The sequence below is a fragment of the Chrysochloris asiatica genome, unplaced genomic scaffold (assembly GCF_000296735.1).
Source record: "Chrysochloris asiatica unplaced genomic scaffold, ChrAsi1.0 scaffold00095, whole genome shotgun sequence".
NCBI lineage: Eukaryota > Metazoa > Chordata > Mammalia > Afrosoricida > Chrysochloridae > Chrysochloris > Chrysochloris asiatica.
The window spans coordinates 12842506-12864607 of record NW_006408613.1 but is presented as its reverse complement, the minus strand read 5'-3'; the positions used below and the strand labels follow the sequence as shown (position 1 = coordinate 12864607).

The window sequence follows — 22102 nt, the reverse complement described above, 5'->3', positions numbered from 1 at the left end:
TTCTGAGGCTGTATACCTTTATGGAAGGAGCTCTGGTAGCGTAGTGGTTACAACTCGGGCTGCTAACTTCATGGTCAGTAGTTCGAAACTACCAGCAGTTCCATGGGAGAAAGAAAAGGCTTTCTGCTCCTGTAAAGATTTACAGACCTGGAAACCCTCTACAGGGTTACTATGAGTCAGAATCGACTCCATGACACACCACCAGCACCACCATATCTTTATGGGAGCAGATAGCCTCATCTTTCTTCAGTTAGTAGCCCAATACATATCCCACTATGCCACCAGGTTTCCCTTGGTATTACGTAAATAGCCACAAAACATATTTTAAATCTTCATGACTTGGAGAGTTCAATAGCTCTTACACTTAACAAGTTGATAAGTAAGAAAAAGTTCTTTACGGCATGTTTTAACTCTGTATACCATATCATTGTTACTGTTGTTCTTAAGTGCCATTGAGTGTTTTGACTCATAGTGACTCTGTATAGAGTTTCCAAGGAGCAGCTGATGGGTTTGAACTACTGCCTTTGTAGTTCACAGTCCAGTGCTGATCCTACAGCATCACATCAGAAATCCATTCCATACTTTTATTTAAAAGAATTCTTTATTTACAGTGAAACATCCTGTAAAAATTGGTTCATACAAGTAATTATAATTCCCAAGAAATAAAATAACGTCTGCTTAAACTCTGCTAGAGCAATGACACTTTCATTTTAGGGTCAGGTTCTGTAACCTTATTCCTGCTCAGGAGTAATCTTTCTGAAACAGGCATGCAGAGGTGCCTCTGAAGAAAGACCTGGTGATTCTTAGAAAAAAATCAGCTACTGACATCCCCATGGAACATATTTCTTCTCTGACACACAAAGGTGGTGATTCCTACTCAACCTCCAATATGAGAATAACATCTTAAAACAAAAATTCAAAATAAACTCCTTCTGAAAATCCATCCCAAACACCATTGTTGAAACTACTGAGTAGAGAATAGTCTGATTCAATATATATTTCATCATAAGATAGGCTCGCATTCAGGCTCATGGGGCCTTGGAAGGCACAGTTAGAAGCTATGTGATTGGCCCCAAATCAGGATCACAATGTGTAGTTTCCAAGCAAGCCCCTGTCCTCAGTAGAGTTAACTACAGTAGTCACAGAACATGGTACCAGTAGCCTTCTGGACATTTTTCATGGACTGCAGTATAATCATGGACAGGACACTAAGGAATTAGATGGATACTTAATATATGATCTAATTTCAGATTAAGAAATAAAAATAAGAAAAGAGATACAGATAGCAAAAAAATACATAAAAATAGGTCATGCAACTTGGGCATTGGGTATTATTTGCTTTTTCTGTGTTGCTTCTGATTGAAAAAATTTATTATATTGTTAATGAGAGGTAAAACAAGTTTTGTTTAAATGTTATAGTTTAAAAAATAATGTGCAAAACACATTTCAATTAAATAATTTATATTTCCAATGTTAGCTAATAAGATCATTTTTAGCTTCTGCAAAGTACAGGATCATGTGATTTTAAGTTCTTACAATATCTTCATAGAAGAGGGCTGAAATTATGTAATTAAATATGAAAATATGTCAAACTTGTGGTTTTAAACACTTGAAAAAATGAAAATTGAGCCAGAGGTCAAATTAGAGACAATTTAATACAGTAGAAAAGGTAGACTTTCCTCCACATGATTCGGCAAACTATGCAGTTTAACTGTTATAAAAACATTAAGTAAAAAGTTACAGCTACAGTTTCATGATCATGAAAATCAATATCAAAAGAACACATTTGCCTAAAACACTCCTGGCATTACAGTGCAATAGTTATGTATGGTTTGTGTGGCTGTATTTGACACATTATAGCATGCTACTAAATGGAGTCCACAGAACTTCCAACCCCCATCTCCAGCCATACACAATACATCATTACGTTTTGTTCAAAGACATCCCCGTTTGTGGTAGTATATATAAAAAATGTGTATTTACTTTTATTTTCATCCAGGGTAAAGTATAATACAGGACCCTGTTCAGGTAAGAGACTGAATAATTTGGAATAGAGCCCCCACTCAAACTGAGACAGTAAGTTTAAAGATATATTTTGATGAAGGTAGGTAAATACCACACCTTTGTATGCAAAAATGTCATACTTCATTGCTAAAATTATAGGTAAATGAATCCCATGTACTTTGAGTATCATCGAATATGATCTCAATAATTCTATCCATTGACATTTTTCTATCTTTTGGGCTGCTAGCAGAAAGGGAAAATAAAGAAACAGAGAGCTTGGCTGGAGAGCTGTTCTGAGGACAGCAGCACAAAGTAAGGCAGGCAGATTTCTCAAGGATTTTCATCTGCATTCCTTAGGCCCACCCCCACCCTCAACTTTCTTTCAAAAAGAAACAACATAAGCTTCCTGCTGTTTGTATAAAAGAAAACTAGTTTAAAGTCTTCAAGACAAAAATCTTTAAAATGTGTTTAAGCTTTTTGATTTTCCTAGACATCTACTACAACCATTTTGACTGTTTGCTTTAAAAAAAAAAATTTTTCCAAGATGTAACTTGAGCACTGAAATCTAACCAGGCTTTTAACAAACCCACAAACAATAGAAAGAGACATAGCAGAAACAGCTAGCTAGTGATAGAAATGACGTTTGGTATCAAGTGAAAAAGTAAACGTCAATACTTGGGGTGTTGTTGTGAAGTGCTGTAGAGTCCGTTCCAACCCATAGCGACCATGTAGGGTTTCCTAGGAGCAGCTGGTGATCTTGAACTGCCGACTTTGCAAATACTTGGGTAGCTCATTTATTTTAGGGAGTACAGGGGTCTCAGTATAATGTTAGGAATGGTGCACTAGACTTAGATTGGGGTTTAAATTTATACTCTGCTACCTCAGACCCTATGTTGTTCTTAAGTGCCATCGAGTCAGTTCTGACCCATAGCAACCCTGTATAGGGTTTCTGAGGAGCAGCTGATGAGCGTGTACTGCCAACCTTGCAGTTCTAACAGTTTTGCAGTCTGGTACATTAACCCACAGCGCCACACCAGGACTCCTATATAGGGTCGCTATTAGTTGGAACTGACTCAATGGCACTTAACAACAACAACAACACTTAACACTTAACACTTAACGACAACAACAACACTTAACAACAACAACAACATTTAGCTAGTACTGTGATACAGATTATCATTTTCCTCATTCTTAAAATGAGACTTGAACAATATTCTTTTCTTAAGCCTTTTTATTGACTTCTGAAAGTCTATCATTCAATAAAGAAATGCAAAGAATATACAGATGCTTATAATTATGCATGTTGTTGTTATTAAGTGCTGTTGAGTCGGTCCTGGCCCATAGCGACCCTGTATTGGGTTTCCAAGGAGCAGCTGGTGAGCTTGAACTGTCGATCTTACAGTTCAGACCGACATTGCAGTCCAGTGCATTAACCCACAGCATCACACCAGGACTCTATATTTATGCATAGGCATATGTAAAGAGTGCTGTGTTGTTGTTAAGTGCCATAGAGTTAGTTCCAGCTCATAGGTTCATAAGGACCCTACATAGGAACACCTGCTGTGTTTGAACCACTGACCTTCCAGTTAGCGGTCCTGTGCTCATCCTACAGTGCCATACAAGTACTAGGTGGTGTGAACTGTTAAATCTTAGACTATAAACCAAGCCCTAGTGTGAAACTGTAGGGTAAGCACTGGACTGGTAACTTCAAGGTTGGCAGTTCAAACCCACCATCTACTCTCAGAAATCCTACACAATGTTGTTATGAGTCAGAACAAACTTGATGGCACACAACAACACAGACTATAAACCATAAGGTTGGTTGTGCCTCAGAAGAAAAGTCTGGCAATTTGCTTCTTACAGGTCACAGTCTTGAAAAACCTAAGTAATGATTCTACTCTAAACACCTAGGATTGCTGAAAGAAAATAACTGCCACCCAAGAATCCTTTACCCAGCAAAGCTGTCAATCAAATACAATGGTGTAATCAAAACATTCCAGGATAGGCAGAAGCTAAGGGATTTTGCCAAAGCCAACCCTGCTATGAAAAACATCCTAAAGGAAGTTCTGTGGACTGAGAACCAACAAGAACACACAACAACTACAGAATGGCGTACATGGTAGCATCAACCTGAACTCATTTTCCTTCTTTAACAATAAAGGCATTTTGGCTATAAAAACAAAACAAAACACCTAGGGTTGGCATGAGTCAGAATTGACTCAACATAAAGTGTTTTTTGTTTTTTTGGTTTGTTTTTTTAATAGACATATGTATGCATGCATGTTGTTGTTAAGTGCCTTCGAGTAGGTTCCGACTCATAACAACTCTGTATAGGATTTCTGAGGAGTGGCAGATGAGTTTGAATTGCCAATCTTACAGTCCAGTGCTTATCCTACAATGCCACACAAGGATACATGTATGCATATATGTCTGTGGTGGTGATTGTGTGCCATAGTCGGTTACAACTCATAGCGACCCTGCGTAGGGTTTCAGAGTCTGTAAATCTTAATGGAAGCAGAACACCTCAAATGGCTGGTAGTTTCAAACTGCTGTCCTTGAGGTTAGCAGTCTGACTGGTAACCAATATACTATCAGAGCTCCTTATATACGTCTATAAAGACATATATGTTTCAAAGATTCTGTCTGGTAAAAAAACAAAACAAAACACTAAATTATGCTCACTTAATTTTTTTCTCTCAATGCACCTTAAATTCAGAGAAGGCAAGGCCATTTTAGCTTCATTAATGAAGAACCCTCTGGTATATAATACCCTAAATTAATCAATCTTGTGGTCAGAGCTGAATTTAAACTGCTTCAATTTGTAATAATTTATACAATTTAGTTCATTTTCTGAAAAAGGAAAATAGTATTATATTTTCTTTCTACCTTTGTAGGTAACATCCTTAGTGTATCCCAAGCTATGGACTTTGTTATGAAAATATTCCTCTCCAACATACCCAGGAACAAACAGTTTCTCACAGCACCAAATTTCTGATTCTGGGCATATGATACTCAACACCATTCCACTTTAACCTATCTCTTCTCTTAGAATGGCAGACTCTGGTTCACTTGACTCTGCAATAAACCATTTAAGTTCTCTGAGCCTCTTCAAGCTCACCAGCCGCTCCTTGAAAGCCCTATACAGGGTGACAATGAGTAGGAACCGATTCAATGGCACTTAACAACAATAACAACAAGATATGTTTTATAGTATTACTGTACTACCTTAGGGAACACTTCTGTGGACTCCCTTAAGTCCTTTTGGTTCCACCTCTTATCCTCACCATTTCCAGAGACCAGTTCTCAGAAGATTTCAACAATTTGTTCTACAATCAGATAGACCTTGCCTTACGCAACATTGTATGCTTCTTGCTCTCTGAGCAGGAACTCCTCTTACTCTAAGTTGTCTTGGGACACCAACAGCAACCTATTCATCACTCTTTTTTTTAATGATTTATTGTGAATTATGTGATAGTTTACATGGGAGAACATTGGTTTTACTTTCATTCTATCATATATCGTCTCATTTCCATGGTTACAATCCCCTCCATGCAATCCTTCCCCCGTGCCCCCCAGGTCTTCAGCACACAGTCGCTCTCCCTCTCTGGATCTAAAGCTATCCATCACTCTTGCTAGCACCACCCAGAAGTATGAGAGAGTTCATGCCCATGGAAATACCCTTGCCTAAGGATGGATGGAAGCATTTTATATCTTGCCCCAGGGGGAAAGTTAAGAGACATAACCCACAGGACTCCTTTGAAGGTCTTGGGGGAATTTAAAAAATTAAAAAATTCATTATGGCAGTCACATTTTTGAATTGGCATTCATTCCTTCCCTTGTTTCATTCGCCATGTCTTCCATTACTACTTTCTGGGATCACTTCCTAAATAAACTTCCTGCATGCATGCTTTTGTCTCAGGCTCTGTTTTGGGGGAAACCCAAACCAAAGCACTGTGAGAAACAAATAAAATTAAAAAAAAAAAAAGTAAAATCTTCTGTAAGTGTAAATTGCTATTACTATGTTTGCCATATTGTGTACATTCCACATTCCAGTTAGTAATAGATATTTATTTACAGCCGTTTCTTCACATTTTGAGTCTTGTCACATCAGCAAATAAAGGTTCTAAAAACTTGGATCCAATCACGCCATTAAGGTCAACTCTACTTTGAGTAGGTAGTTCTTCCCCAGTTATAATAACTGCATTGTGAGTGCCTTCCAACCCGAGGGGCTCATCTTCTGACACTATAACAGCAGTGCTTCTCTGCTATTCATAATGTGTTCAGTGGCTAATCCCTCAGAAGTGGACCACCTAGTCTTTCTTCCTACTCTGAAGTCTCTGTGGATACCTGTTGGTATTTGCAACATCAGATGACATTAAGAACACATCATATAGGAAGAAAGCAAAATATCACTAGAAAGACAGGAAAAAAGAAAAGACCAAAATGGGTATCAACAGAGGCTCTGAAACTCACTCTTGAATGTACAACAGCTAAAGTGACTGGAATAAATGATGAAGCAAAAGAGCTGACCAGAGCATTTCAAAGGGCGGCTTGAAAAGACAAAGTAAAGTAATATAATGAAATGTGTAAAGACCTGGAGCTAAAGAATCAAAAGCAAAGAACACGCTCAGCATTTCTCAAGCCATAAAAACTGAAGAAAAAACTTAAACCTCTGGTTGCAACATTGAAAGATTCTATGGGCAAAATGGAGTCCTGGTGTGGTACTATAGTATAGTATCAGCATTGGACTGTTAACCATAAGGTCGGTGGTTCAAACCTACCAGCAGCTCCTTGAAAACCCTACAGGTTTACTATGAGTCAGAACTGACTTGGTTGCACACAACAACACAACATGGGCAAAATATTGACTGAAGTAGGAAGCATCAAAAGAAGAGGGAAAGAATATATAGAATCACTGTACCAAAAAGAATTGTTTGACATTTAACCAGTTTAAAAGACAGCATATGATCAAGATCAATTGGTATTGAAGGAAGAAGTCCATGATGCACTGAAAGCATTATCAAAACACATGGCTTCTGGAATTGACAGAATACCAATTGAAACGTTTCAAAACAAATTGCTGCAGTGCTAGAAGCACTCACTAACTAGTCTTTTACAAGAGATTTGGGAGACAGCTACCTGGGTAGTTGATTGGAAGTGATCCATAGGTGGGCCTATTCCAAAGAAAAGCAGCCCTACAGTAGTATAAGGAACTCATCAAACAATACCCATGATATAACTGTTGTTGCTGTTAAGTGCCACTGAATCAGTTCCAACGGCTAGCAATCCTGTTTAGGGTTTCCAAGGAGCAGCTACCTTGGGTTCTATAGGAGTTTCAAAGGCTGCTTTGAATGCCAGGCCTTTCTTCTGAGGTGCCTTTGGATGACCCTTCAACTTTTGATGAACAGCTCAGAGCATTAACAGTTTACTATTGAGGTAGAATACTTATTGGGGAGATGAAAAGAAAATATAGTCACAATGTTGAAATATTTTGAGTATAAACTGAAATGTTAGGAGGTACAATGTATACAAGGAAACCTCAAAGTATTTGCTAATTTAGTAGGAAAATTAGGTAATTCAAACAAAAACTAATTAATTAAAGAAATAGGGCATCAAATTTTATTTAAATACAAATAGAAATGATCTATTTAAACCGAAATTCTCTCCTGAGCAGTATCTACAGAACCAACATCAAAATCTTGAAGTTGTAAAAATCTTTGCATACTATCTGTTTTTCCTTCCCCTGTTGTTGTTAGATGCCATCATGTCGGTACCGACCCATAGTGACCTTACGCACAGCAGAACGAAACACTGCCCGGTCCTGGGCCAACCTCACTATTATTCCCTCCCATAGACAATTTCAAAATTAATTTTCTTTTGATGGAAAAAATAATGATGATAGTATAATATTGGTGAGAAGGAAGGTAAGACAAAAATCAATTCTCCATAGTTGCCTTGCAAATGGACTTCTTTTTCTGTCAAATATGATCACTGAAAATGTTGGGAAATAATAAAAATTCCAGGACACTTTTTACACTAAAGTTTGTGGAAAAGTTCTTTCAAGCTTTTAATTTCATGCTTCCATGAGCTTTCGGAAGCCTCCTCAAGTATTCTGCATACTAGAATGAATTTTTTAACTGTAACTTCTATTTTTCACTGAAAATTATATCTCTAAAATCTTTATATGCAAGTAGATATAGGAGGATGACTCATTAACAACCTGCGATATACTAATGATACAACCTTGCTTGCTGAAAGAGAAGAGGACTTAAAATACTGCTGATGAAGATCAAATACTACAGCCTTCAGTATGGGTAGCATCTCAATGTAAAGAAAATGAAAATCTTCACCACTGGACTAATAAACAACATCAAAATAAATGGAGAAAATATTGAAGTTGTCAAAGACATCATTTTTCTTGGATCAACTATCTAAACACTCATGGAAACATCAGTCAAGAAATCAAGCAATGTATTGCATTAGGCAAATCTGCTCCCCAAGAACTTTTTACAGTGTTGAAGAGTAAAGGTGTCACCTTGAGGAGTAAGGTGTGCCTGACCCACGCCATGGTATTTTCAATAACCTTATATGCATGCAAAAGTTGGACAGTGAATAAGAAAGATCATAGAAGAATTGATGCATTTGAGTTATGGTGTTGGAGAATATTGAAAGTACTATGGGCTTCCAGAACAACTAATAGATCTGGAAGAAGTTGGAAGAAGTACAGCCAGAGTGCTCCTTGGAGGACAGGATGTCCATACTTCGTCTCTTATATGCTGAACATATTGTCAGGAGGGACCAGTCACTGGAGAAGGACATTAAGGTTGGTAAAGAGAAAGGTCAGTGCAAAAGAGGAAGACACTCAAAGAGATTGATTGGCACAGTGGCAGCAGCAATGGGCTCAAGTGTAACAAAAATTGTGAGGATGGGTTTTGGTCTGCTATGATTCGGAATAGACTTGATGGCACCTACAGCCAACAACAATATATAGAGGTTCCAATGTGGTGAAAACGAAGCATTTATCACTTTGTCATAATGTGGTGGCTTGTGTGTTGCTATGATTCTGGAAGCTATGCCACGGGTATTTTTAAATACCAGCAGGATCATCCACAGTGGACAAGTTTCAACTGACCTTCCAGACAAAGACAGACTAGGAAGAAGAAGGGATGGACTAGTTCCAAAAATTTAGTCACTGTAAACCTTATAAATAACAGTGGAACAATGTCAGCACCAGAATACTGAATATTGAAACATGATGAAGAACACCAGAATACTGTCATATACAGTGCTGGAAGACAAGACCCTCAGGTTGGAAGTCATTCAAAATGCGATTGGGGAAGAGCTGTGTCTTCAGAGTAGAGTTCACTGTGATGATGCAAATGGATTAAAGCCTTCGGGACCATCATTTGCTGAAGGTCCACAACTCAACATGAAGAGAAACAGGTGTAAACTTCCATTAATAATCAGAACATGAATGTATGAAGTATGAATCTAGGACAATTGGAAACTGTCAAAAATGAAATGGAATGTACAAACATCAATATCCTAGGCATTCATGAGATGAAATGACTGGCACTGGCCATTTTGAATCTGATTATCACATGGTTTACTGTACCAGAAATGACAGATTGAGGAGGAATGGCATTACATTCATCATCAACAAGAACATATCAAGAATTGTCTTGAAGTAAAATGTTGTCTGTGCAGGACAATATCTATATACGTTTACAAGGAAGAACAGTTAATACCACTATTACCCAAATTTATGCACCAACCACTAAAGCCAGTGATGGTGAAATTGAAGAATTCGACCAACTTCTTCAGTATGAAATTGATCAAACACACAATAAAGATGTATTGATAATTACTGGTGATTGGAATGCAAAGGGTGGAAACAGAGGAAGGGTCAGTAATTGGGACACAAGGCTTGATGATAGAAACGATGCTGAAGATGCAGGAGAGAAGTTTACAAGACTAATGACTCCTTCATAGCAAATACATTTTTAAAATAAAATAAAAGATGACTGTACACATGGAACTTACCATATGGAATACACACCAAATTGACTACATCTGCAGAAAGAGACAGGAGGAAAGTTCCATATCATTAGCCAAAACAAGGCCAGGGACAGACTGTGGAACAGACCATCAATTGCTCATATGCAAGTTCAGCCTGAGGCTGAATGAAATTAAAACAAGTCTACAAGTGCCAAAATATTACCTTGAACATATCCCACCTAAATTTAGAGAGCATCTGAAGAACAGATTTGATGCATTAGACACTAAAGACTGAAGATCCCAAGAGTTGTGTGTGATATGACATCAAGAACGTCACATAGAACAAAAGCCAAAAGGTAATTAAGAAGGCAAAAAAGATGAAAATTTATGTCAGAAGAGACTCTAAAACTTGCTCTTCAGTGTAGAGATGCTAAAACAAATGAAAGAAATGAGGAGGTAAATGAACTGAGTAGAGAATTTCAAAAAGCAGTTTGAGAAGACAAAGTCAAATATTATAACGAAATGTGCAAAGACCTGGAGTTAGAAAACCAAAAAGGAAGAACATGCTCAGCATTCCTTAAGTTGAGAGAACTGAAGAAAAAAAATTCAAGCCTAGACTTTAAATATTGAAGGATTCTATGGGCAAAATATTGAAGGATGCAGGAAGCATCAAAAGAATATTGAAGGAGTATACAGTCACTATACCAGAAAGAGACAATCAATGCTCAACCATTTGAAGAGGCAGCATACAATCAAGAGTCAGTGATACTGAAGGAAGAAGTCTAAGGTGCACTGAGGCACTGGCAAAGAACAAGGAACCAGGAATTGATGGACTACAAATTGAAATATTTCAACAAACTGATGTGACACTGGAGGCACTCACTCATTTATGTCAAGAAATTTGGAAGACAACTACCTGGCCAACTGAATGGAAGAGACCCATATTTATGCCCATTCCAAAAAGAGATTTACCAAAGGAATGCAAAAATCATCTTACAACATCATTAATATTGCATATAAGCAAAATTTTGCTAAAGATATTTCAAAAACAGCTGCAACAGCACATTGATAGAGAACTACCAGAGGTTCAAGTCAGATTCAGAAGAGGATGTGGAACTAGGGATATCATTGCTGATGTCAGATGGATGTTGGCTGAAGGCAGAGAATACAAGAAAGATGTTTCCTTGTGCTTTATTGACTATGCAAAGTCTGTTGATTGTGTGGATCACAACAAGCTATGGACAACATTGCACAGCATGAATATTCCAGAGCATTAAATTGTGCTCATATGCTATGGACACTTAACTGTCCATAGACCAAGAAGCAGTTGTTCAAACAGAATAGGGGAACACTGAATAGTTTAAAATTAGGAAAGGTATGTGCCAGGGTTGTATTCTTTCACCACATTACTCTATCTGTATGCTGAGGTAATAATTCAGCAAGGTATATTATATGAAGAAAAACATGGCATCAGGATTGGAGGAACACCTGTGATATGCAGATGATACAACCTTGTTTGCTGAAAGAGAAAAGGACGTAAAATACTTACTGATGAAGATCAAATACCACAGTGTTTGGTATGGGTTGCACCTCAACGTAAAGAAAACAAACATCCTCACCACTGGACCAATAAACAACATCCATATAAATGGAGCAAATATTGAAATTTTCAAAGACTTCATTTTGCTCGGATCAATCATCAACACTCATAGAAGCAGTAGTCAAGAAATCAAACGATTCATTGCACTGGACAAATCTGCAGTATAAGACCTCTTTAAAGCACTGAAGAGCAATGATGTAAGTTTGAGGATTAAAGTGTGCCATGCCCAAGCCATGGTGTCTTCAATAACCTCATATGCATGCAAAAGTTGGACAGTAGATAAGGAAGACCATAGAAGAATTGATGCATTCGAGAATTATAGGAGAGTACTGAAAGTACCAATGACACTTTAAAGAACAAACCAATCCGTGTTAGAAGAAGTAAAGCCAGAATGCTCCTTGGAAGCTAGGATGGCCAGAATTCATCTCATACTTCAGGCATATTGTCAGGAGGGATCAGTCCCTGGAGAAGGATATCATGTATGGTAAAATGGAAGGTCAGAAAAAAAGAGGAAGACCCCCAACCAGAGGGATTGGCACAGTGGCAGCAGTGAAGGGCGCAAGTGTAGCAATATGTGTTGTTGGTACAGAGGTTGACGCAGGACTGGGCAGTGTTTCGTTCTGTTGTGCACAGGGTTACTATGAGTTGGTAGTGACTTGATAGCACCTTACAACAACAACAAGGTGGTGAAAATGGAAATGCAGTTTTACTCTCACAAACATGAATTTTCCATGAGTTAGAATTGATTTGACAGCAACAATCTATAGATATGAAGGGGCTTCGAAAAGTTAATGGAAAAAATCCATTATCTCTTCAATCTATTTTCATATGAACCCAACACACACAAACATATGTATACATACGTACTCTTGCTGAGTTGATTCCAACTCCTGGTGGCCCTATAAATCTATATAGTTATGTGCTATAGTTATATCCATTTAGGCAACATCCAACTGCATATATATCCTTGGTCCAGAAATCCTCATCAGAGAATGGTATGTAGCAAATGCAAGAGCTTCCCACACGCACCATGAGTATCTCATGTCTGTTGTGCACTGCCAGGTATATAATACTATAGAATATATGCAACAGGGCTTCAAAAAGTCCATAGAAACATGGAATGAAAAGCTACTGAATTCTTCTATGAAAAGTTTGAATATCCCTTATATAAATTGCTATTTATTGGTGTGGTGTTTTAGGATAAGCACTGGGCTATTAACCAGAGGTTGGCAGTTCAAACCCACCAGCCCTCCTTAGAAACACTATACAGGCTTCTATGTGTCAGAAATGACTTGAAGGCACTTAACAGCAGCAACAATAACATAAGAAATACCTATGCTACTTGCTTATTTATGTGCATATTGTCCTTTCTATTTAAAAAGTTTACTGCCTATCAGTGTCTGCTTGAACTTGTAGGTAGCAGCATCCAATCTCTTGTACTACACATCTTTTGAACATTGGCGTATAATCTCTGTTCAATTTTCTTTAGAAGATACTACTGTGAAGTGTATCATCGCTCCCAAACACAGCAAAACTAGTTCTAGAGAAAATAGAAGCATGAGGCAAAGGACAAGTATCAGATACACAGTGAAACAACAGGTACTAAACAAAATGAAGGTGGAAAATCAGTGAGTGGTATTGCATGAGATTATGCGTGTCGCACGCAACAATCATGGCAATTCTCAAAAAAAAGAAAAAAAGTTCTCCACACTATTAAAGGATTGGCTTCATTAAAAGCTACAAGGCTAATGAAAATGTGAAAGCGTTGTATATCTGATATGGAGACATCACTCATGATATGAATTGAGGACCAAACGCAAAGACAATCCCTCTTAGCACAGTCACCTTCATTGTCAAGATACCAAGCATGCTCAAAAAGCTTAAAGAAAGCGCAGCACCAGGTGACAATTAACACAAAATAAAAATCACATACTGTATTATTTCATAGAATATATTACGCACATTAAACAATGCAGCACTGGCTATCTCTTCATGTCTATATACTTTCATGCTTATCTATACAACTATCTAATATACCATGTTAAAAAATTTTATTCTGATTACCTTGTGCTTCAATTTCAAATACTACTGCCCAATTTCAAATACTATTATGCACGGCACCACAAAGTTGGTTTGAAACACAAGGTGGGTGGTTCAAAACTCACCAGCTGCTCCTCGGGCACAGGGTTGCTATGTGTCTGAATGGAATCCATGGGCAGTTAACATCAAGGGTACAATATTTCCTTATTTAGCAAATCATAATAATATTGGGTAACAGCCCATGCAAGTACAATGATAGCTATAGTCTCCTAATGTTAATTAAATTTGGCCAAGTCATTTGAATTCTAAGAAGAGAAAAAAAACTCAAATAATGCCTAACCCATTAACAGAAGAGTCTGGGTGCTGCTATCAGCTGATCACTAACTCCCAGGGCTGTATTGCAAACATACCAGTTGCTTTGCAGAAGAACCATGAGGCTTTCTGCTTATAAAGATTTCCAGCATCGGAAAGCTTCCTTCTACAAAGTTGTTATGAGTTGGAATTTTGGAGTTTGGGGTTTTGAAGCCATTAAGAAGAGGACAATACATTAATACACATTTGTACATGAGGACTTTTTCAGAGGCACTTTCACTCACAAATCACAACCATTCTCAGCAAAGTTACCTTCAGATACGAAGGCAATGTCAAACTTTCCTGTAAAACATGAATATGTGCAGCCACACTTGAGAAATTAAAAACACCAAGTCCCGTCTCTTGAGAGGTTTAAGTATCTTGGAATTGTTTTGATAAAGCAGCTAAGTGAAAATGGCAAGGATGGGAAACATTTGCCAAAGAAGAGCAGTGTGAAGCTGCAGATAGAAGGGATATCAGTGGGTTTATGGGGAAAATGTCTTTATTGTTCAGTTTCAGTTGCTAACAGTAAAAATATGAAAAGAGAGATACTGAGCAAAACAGCATTCCAAAGTCATGAGACAAGGTAATTTCAAGGTACATCCATCATGTGAATCAGCAAAATGAGCTTCATTTTGGTCTTATTTTGATTTGCAGTGGGATATTAAAAGGTTGGAGTCCTGGTGTGGAGCTGTGAGTTAATGCGCCAGACAGCAAAACTGTTTGAACTGCAAGATTGGCGGTTCAAGCTCACCAGCTGCTCCTCGGAAACCCTATACAGGGTCGCTATGGGTCAGAACTGACTAGACAGCACTTAACAACAACAAAACTAAATGGGAGATTTTAATTTTGAAATGTTCACTACAAGATGAATGTCTATAGTCTTTCTATTTCTACAAATTATTTTCTATGTCTAAAAATTTAACTTTGGAGGAAAATAACAAATTCTTTTGTCATGATTTTCCTAAGAGATAAAACTGGCACTATTATTGTTGTTGTGAAGTGCCGTTGAGTCAGTTCTGACCCATAGCCACCCTGTATAGGGTTTCTAAGGAGCAGCTGGTGAGCTTGGACCACCGACCTTGCAGTTCAATCTGGTGCATTAACTAACCCACAGTGCCACACCAGGACTCTAAACCTTCACTAATGATCACTCATTCTAAGCTTTTCTTTCAGTGAAAAAGCACCCTCATCCTACTTGTAATTGAGTGGTAGGAAGGTTACTGTTTTCAAAAGCATTGTCAGTCTCAGAAACTAAAGGGCACACACAAGTCCACTTTGAAGCATGTCATTGTTGATTGTTAAAAGGCAATGAAAATCTAGAGTGACCCTGGATTGAACTGTTATTTTGTTAAGAGGTATTCCAACCATCAGTCAGTGCCCATGACTATTCTGGAAGTCTCGATGCAGTACTGTAGGGTAAGTATTGGACAGATAACTGAAAGGTCGGTAGTTCTAGTCCACCAACGACTCCTCAGAAACCTTATACATGGTTGTTATGTACTAGAACCAACTCAATGGCAGTGGGTTTGATTTTTTTTTGTTTGGGCTTATCATTCTTGTGGCTGTTATTGTTGCTGTTGTTTCTGGTGCTCTACACAGTATTTGTTGTTGTTAGCTACAACTAAGTTGGTGCCCTTACTCATGGCAACCCCATGAACAACAGAAAGAAACACTGTCTAGTCCTGTGCCACCCCTGTCATTGGTTGTGCATCAGAGCACAGTTAATCCAGGGGATTTTCACTGACTTTTGAAAACAGATCTTTGGGCCTTTTGTCCTAGTCTGTCTTAGTCTATAAATTCTAGGCATCGTTGTTGTTGTTGTTGTTAAGTGCCTTTGAGTAGGTCCCAACTCATAGCAACTCTGTATATGGTTTCCGAGGAGTGGCTGGTGGGTTTGAATTTCCAGTCTGTGGCTCAAACTGACCTTATGGTCCAGCGCATTAGCAACACACAAATCTTCACTGACAGATGGTAGCTGAAGGAACCAAAGTGCTGTATCACACATTTCTCTTAAAACCTAATTTTCACTGCTTCAATTGTAAGAATACAAAAAATTTTAAAGTCAGCACAAACTATCTAGTATTTTATATTTCTGCTTTGTTCTATTTTCCTCACAAAAACTCTAACTAGTTAACTATTGGGCCAGTATCAGAGTTTTACTTGAGTTAAATGGCATATGCCTTTCATAGCTGTGCATAGTGTGTGTGTGTGTCTGTGTGTGTGTAGACACATGTGCATCAGACTGCAAAGTCATTTGAACTGCAAGGTCGGTGGTTCAAGATCACTAGCTGCTCCTTGGAAACCCTATGCATGGTTGCTATGGTTCAGAATCGACTTGACAGCACTTAATAACAACAACATACAAAATACACATATAAACAATATTTCAATATACAGACCACACTGTTGTTGTTGTTAGGTGTTGACCTACAGTGACCCTATGCAGAACACAATGGAATGCTGCCCAGTACTACACCATCCTCACACTGTTGTTATTTATGTTTTAGTCCATTGTGGCTGCCACTGTGTCACTCTATCTTGTTGGGGTCTGTCTTTTTTCGCTGACCTTCTACTTTACCAAGCATGGTATCCTTCTCTAGGAACTGGTCATTTCAGACAACATATCCAAAGAATAAGAGACAAAGTCTTGCCATCCTAACTCCTACGGAGCATTCTGGCTACACTTCTTGCAAGATAGACTTGTTTGTTCTTCTGACAGTCTCTAGTACTTTCAATATTTTTGTCCAACACCATAATTCAAATGCATCGATTCTTCTACGGTCATCCTTATTCACTGTTCAACCTTTACATGCATTTGAGGCAACTGAAATACCATGGCTTGGGTCAAGCTCATGGTATTTAATCATAAAAGTGGCATCTTTGCTCTTGAACACTTTGAAGAAGTCTTGTGCAGCAGCTTTGCCTATTGCAATATGTCCTTTGATTTCTTGACTATACTGTTTCCATGAGGACTGACTGTGGAATACACACAACAAATAAACGTAATTTCCTTCTATGTAAGATTAACAGTTTATGCAAGCCTATATATTCCCATATACGTAAACCTTGTTATCTGGAAAAGCTGAAAAATAGTGACTTAATACTTTGCATTCTGTTCTCAATATTAGGAAAATATAAAGCTATTTATCTTTTCTATTTTTTAAAAATTGAGTCTTTTATATCTTCTAGTAGGTTTCTTAAGTTTTAATTTTGAATTGGAACCTGATTTAAAATTTTCACATGATAAAAAAATCCTCTCATGTCTGTCTCTTGATGGTTTAACTACATTTGACCTAGTTACTCTAAGAAAGCAATAAAAATAAAAATAATGAAAAAGACTCACTTTCCTCCAGCTACAAGATTTAGAGTGATGAAAGACAGAATATTTTTATTTAGTTCTTAAGTACTGAAATCAATAAGAAGATTATGACTTTTTATTTATACTGGTTTGTAAATTATTATTTCAGAGTCTGGATTTAAATGGAACTCCAGCTTGAATATATCTTTATAGTTCCAAACTCACTAGAATAAATCTTTCTAAATATTATCTTTGCTGGGTGTTAAGAGGAGCTAAGACAACTCCTCTGGATGACTGTTACAGCTTTAACTTTAACCTCAAAAATTCCATTACTCCCATGGTGGTAAGAGAGGAAGAGGGGGAGGGATAGAAGGGAAAAAATTGCAAACTGCTATCTATGGATTCCTTAAAACAGTGTTTGTCCATTGTTATGAAAGTTACATCTTAAAAAGAAAAAGCAGGGAAGAATAAGAAAAGAATAAGTTAATGAGGAACATAGTCATTACAAAGGCTAGTTAGCAGTAGAATCCCTGTGTAATATAGCCTCTGAATGCTAGCTGAAAGGTTGTTGCTTAGGAAGCATAGTGGATTATGAACTAGTCTGCTAACTTTAAGGTCAGCTGTTCGAATCTACGAGTTGCTCTGAGGGAGAAGGATGAGGCTTTCTGCTCCTGTAAAGATTTACAGTCTCAGAAACCTATACAGGATCACTATGAATCATAACTGGCATCGTAACTGACTTAGTAGCACCCACCCACCACCACCATAGGCACTTCAAAAGAAAGGTGTGGTAATGTACCCCCCAAAACTAGTCATTGAAAACCTCATGGAGCACAGTCTACTTTGACACACACAGGGTTGCTATGAGTTGACTCCAACTTCACAACAACATGTAGTTAACACTAGTTCTGATTAAGGACTGATAGCAAGGATATCAGATTCTTCAAATTTTATGAAGATGTTTATTAGACTGTCAAATAATAGTATTTCTTTTTTATCCTTGCCCAATACAATTTGAAGGAACCCTGGTAGGTAGTGGGCTGCTAACAACAAGGTCACTAGTTCAAATCTACCAGTAGCTCTGCAGGAGAAAGATAAGACTTTCTACACCTGCAAAGATTTACAGGCTGGGAAAGCCTTTACAGTGGCACAGAACCACCACCACCAGTATTATTTGATTTATGTAAAGTAAAAGCTAGGATAGCACTATGGGTTAGGTATCGGACTACTAACTACAAGGTCAACAGTTCAAACGCACTAGCCTCTCTGAGGAAAAAAGATGAGGCTGTCTTCTCCCATAAAGATTCACAGGTTCAGAAACCCTATAAAGGGTCACTATGAGTGGAATTGACTCAGTGGCACTGCATAATCTAATTTGATTTATATGGCAAAGTAAAAGCTTTTCATAAATGATCAGACCTTTAATAACTGTAATGCATCATCAATATCCTAGGCACTAGTGAAACTAACTGGCATTGACGGTTTGAATAGGACAATCATATGATTGACTATGCCAGCAATGACTAATCAAAGAGGAGTGGTATCACATTCATCATTAAAAACAACATTTCAAGGCCTATCCTTAAGTGCAATGTTGACATGTGCCTACAAGGAAGACCAGTTAATATGAGGACCATTATTTAAATTTTCACATCAACCAATAAAACTAAAGATAAAGAAATTGAAGATTTTGATCAACTTTTCCAGTATGAAATTGTTCCAGCATTCAATCACGATGCATTGGTAATTGCTGGTGATTGGGATGTGGAAGTTGGAAATAAAGAGGGATCTGTAATTGGAAAATATGGCCTTGGTGAAAGAAATGATTTTAGATATCACATAACAGAATTTTGCAAGACCAATGACTTATTAATTGCAAATACCTTTTTTTCAACAACAAAAAAACAGTGACTATACAGCATGAATTCACCATATGAAATATACAGGAATAAAACTGACTACATCTGTGAAAAGAAATGATGGAGAAGCTTAATAGCATCAGTCAAACAAGTCCAGAAGTAGACTATAGAACAGATCATCATTTTTTCAAATGCTAGTCTAAGTTTAAGCTACAAAAAAAGAAAAAAAGAAAGAAAAAAGTCAATGAGGGTCAAAGTATGACCTTGAGTATATTCCACTTGCATTTGGAAACTAAGAATAGGTTTGATACACTGAAAACTAATGATCAAAGTCTAGATGAGCTGTGGGATGAACATCATACATGAAGAAAGCAAAAGGCAATTAAAGAAGTGACTAAAAGAGATGTCAGAAGAGACTCAAGAACCTAGAGAAGCTAAAGCAACTGGAAGAAATGATAAAGTAAAAGAACTGAACAGAAAATTTCAAAGGGCAGCTCAAGAAGACAAAGTACAATATTATAATAAAACGTGCAAAAACCTCGAGTTAGAAATCCAAAAGGAATGAACACCATTGATATTTCTCAAGCCGAATGTACTAAAGAAAAAAATGTAAGCCCTGAGTTGCAATATTGAAGAATTCTATGGTCAAAATACTGAACGATGTAGGAAGTACCAAAAGAAGATGGAAGGATTATAAAGTCCCTCTACTGAAACAAATTAGCATTCAACAATTTCAGGAGGTATTTTATGATCAAGAAGTGATAGTCTTAAGGAAAGAACTCCAAGCTGCATTTGAGGTACTGGCAAAAAATAAGGCTCCAAGAATTGACGGACTATCAATTAAGATGTTTCCACAAACCAATACATCACTGGAGGTGTTTACTCATCTAGTCCAAGAAATTTGGAAGACAGCTACCTGGCAAACTGACTAGAAGAGAACCCTATTTGTGCCCATTCCACGAAAGCAAAACCAAAAGAATGTGAAACTATTGAATAATATCATTAATGTCACAGACAAGTAAAAATATTTTTTTTAAATAATTTAAAGACATTCACAGTAGTATTTGACAGAGAACTTCCAGAAATCCAAGTCAGATTCAGAAGAGAACGTGAAACTAGGGACTGCTGGCATCAGATAGATCTTGGCTGAAAGCAAGGAATATCAGAAAGATGTTTACTTGTGTTGTACTAACTAGGCAAAGGCATATGACTGCATGGATCATAACAAACTATGACTAACATTGTGAAGAACAGGAATTCCAGAACACTTAATTGTGTTCACTTAGAACCTGCACATAGACCAAGAAGTCATTCGAACAGTACAAGGGGATATTCCATGGTTTAAACTCAGAAAAGCTGTACGTCAGGGCTGTATATTTTAAACATACTTACTCATCTGTATGCTGAGGAAATAATCTGAGAAGCTGAACTATTTGAAAAACACAGCATCACAACTGGAGGATGCCTTGTTAACAATTTACAACATGAAGATGACAAAACTGCTTGCTGAAAATCAAGAGGATTTGAAGCACCTACTGAAGAAGATCAAAGATCACAGCCTTAAGTATGTATCACACTTCAAACTAAAGTAAAAATCCTCACAACTGGACAAATAAGCAACAGCATGATAAATGGAGAAAATATTGAGGTTGTCAGGATTTGTTTTTACTTGGATCCATAATCAATACCCATGAAACAGTTCAAGCAATCAAATGACGTATTGCATTGGGTACATCTGCTGCAAGATGTCACTTTAAAGACAGAGGTACGCTGATGCACCATGAAATTTTCAGTCATCTCATAGGTATGCAAAAGAAGGAAGACTGAAGAAGAATGAACGTCTTTGAATTGCAGCACTGATGAAGAATATTGAATATACCATGGTTTTCCAGAAGAAGCAGCAAATCTGTCTTGGAAGAAGTATAGCTGGAATGCATCTAAGAAGAAGGATGATGATACTTTGGGCATATTATCAGAAGGTACCTGTCCCTGGAGGAGGACATCATGGTTGGTAAGTAGAGTCAGTGAAAAAGTGGAAGAACCTTAACAAGATGGATTGATACTTTGGTTGCAACAATGGGTTCAAACACAGGAAAATTTTGACAATGGTGAGAACCTGGCAGTGTTTCATTCTGTTGCGTACGGGGTCAATATCAACAATAAAAGTTAGCACATACAATGACTTTAAAAGCAAATTTTAATTAGTATTTAAAACACTTCTCTGACCAATCAGTAACCTTATTTTATATATGAGGATATTGAGTGGTGGATGAAGCCAATTCAAGATTAAAAAATAAGCACTAGACTGCTAATCACAAAGTAGGAGGTTCAGATCCACCAGCTACTCCTTGGAAAACTTATACAGGGGTCCTATGAGTTGGAACTGACTTGAAGGCACTTAACAACATGGCTGATTTATAAAATGATGAAACTGTAAAAACTGAATACATATTAAGAAAAACAATATGTCTAATTCATGATAAACTCAATCAAAGATTGATGTGGGGCAAGGCAATCAAATGTTGAACTGGGTATTCCGTTAATTTGCTTTGGAGAAGATGTTCTTTTACTCCACATTAGTGACTTTAATAGAGTCTCTCTGTAATTCTAAGAAATAAAAAGTCTAGGGATGTGACAAAAACAGGTAAACTTCTTATTGTCAAATATATGATATGGGTCTTGGTGTGGTGCTGTAGGATAAGCATTATAACCGCATGGTTGGTAGTTTAATCCCACCAGCTTTTCCTCAACTACCCTATTCAGGGTTGCTTTGAGTTGGAATCAACTCGATGGCACTTAAAAACAAGAAATCTATTATGGACAGAGTTGAAGGTTGGTGGGATGGACACAGCAAATAAAACTCCCAATGGTCTCTTCTGCTTCATTCCACTGCCAACTCCCCATCACTGGGTTGTTGCTTATTTATCCTCTTGCCACATGTGGACT

At 37.5% G+C, this 22102-nt stretch overlaps 2 protein-coding genes across 4 annotated transcripts in view; one reads left to right on the top strand and one right to left on the bottom strand.

Moving 5' to 3' along the window:
* The window catches only part of LOC102829467 (microcephalin-like), a gene marked incomplete at its 3' end in the record, with an annotated part of 359617 nt that overhangs the window by 122392 nt on the left and 215123 nt on the right, over positions 1–22102 (bottom strand). The gene's annotated exons all lie outside the window — the stretch shown is intronic.
* The window catches only part of ANGPT2 (angiopoietin 2), a 75892-nt gene that overhangs the window by 20289 nt on the left and 33501 nt on the right, over positions 1–22102 (top strand). The gene's annotated exons all lie outside the window — the stretch shown is intronic.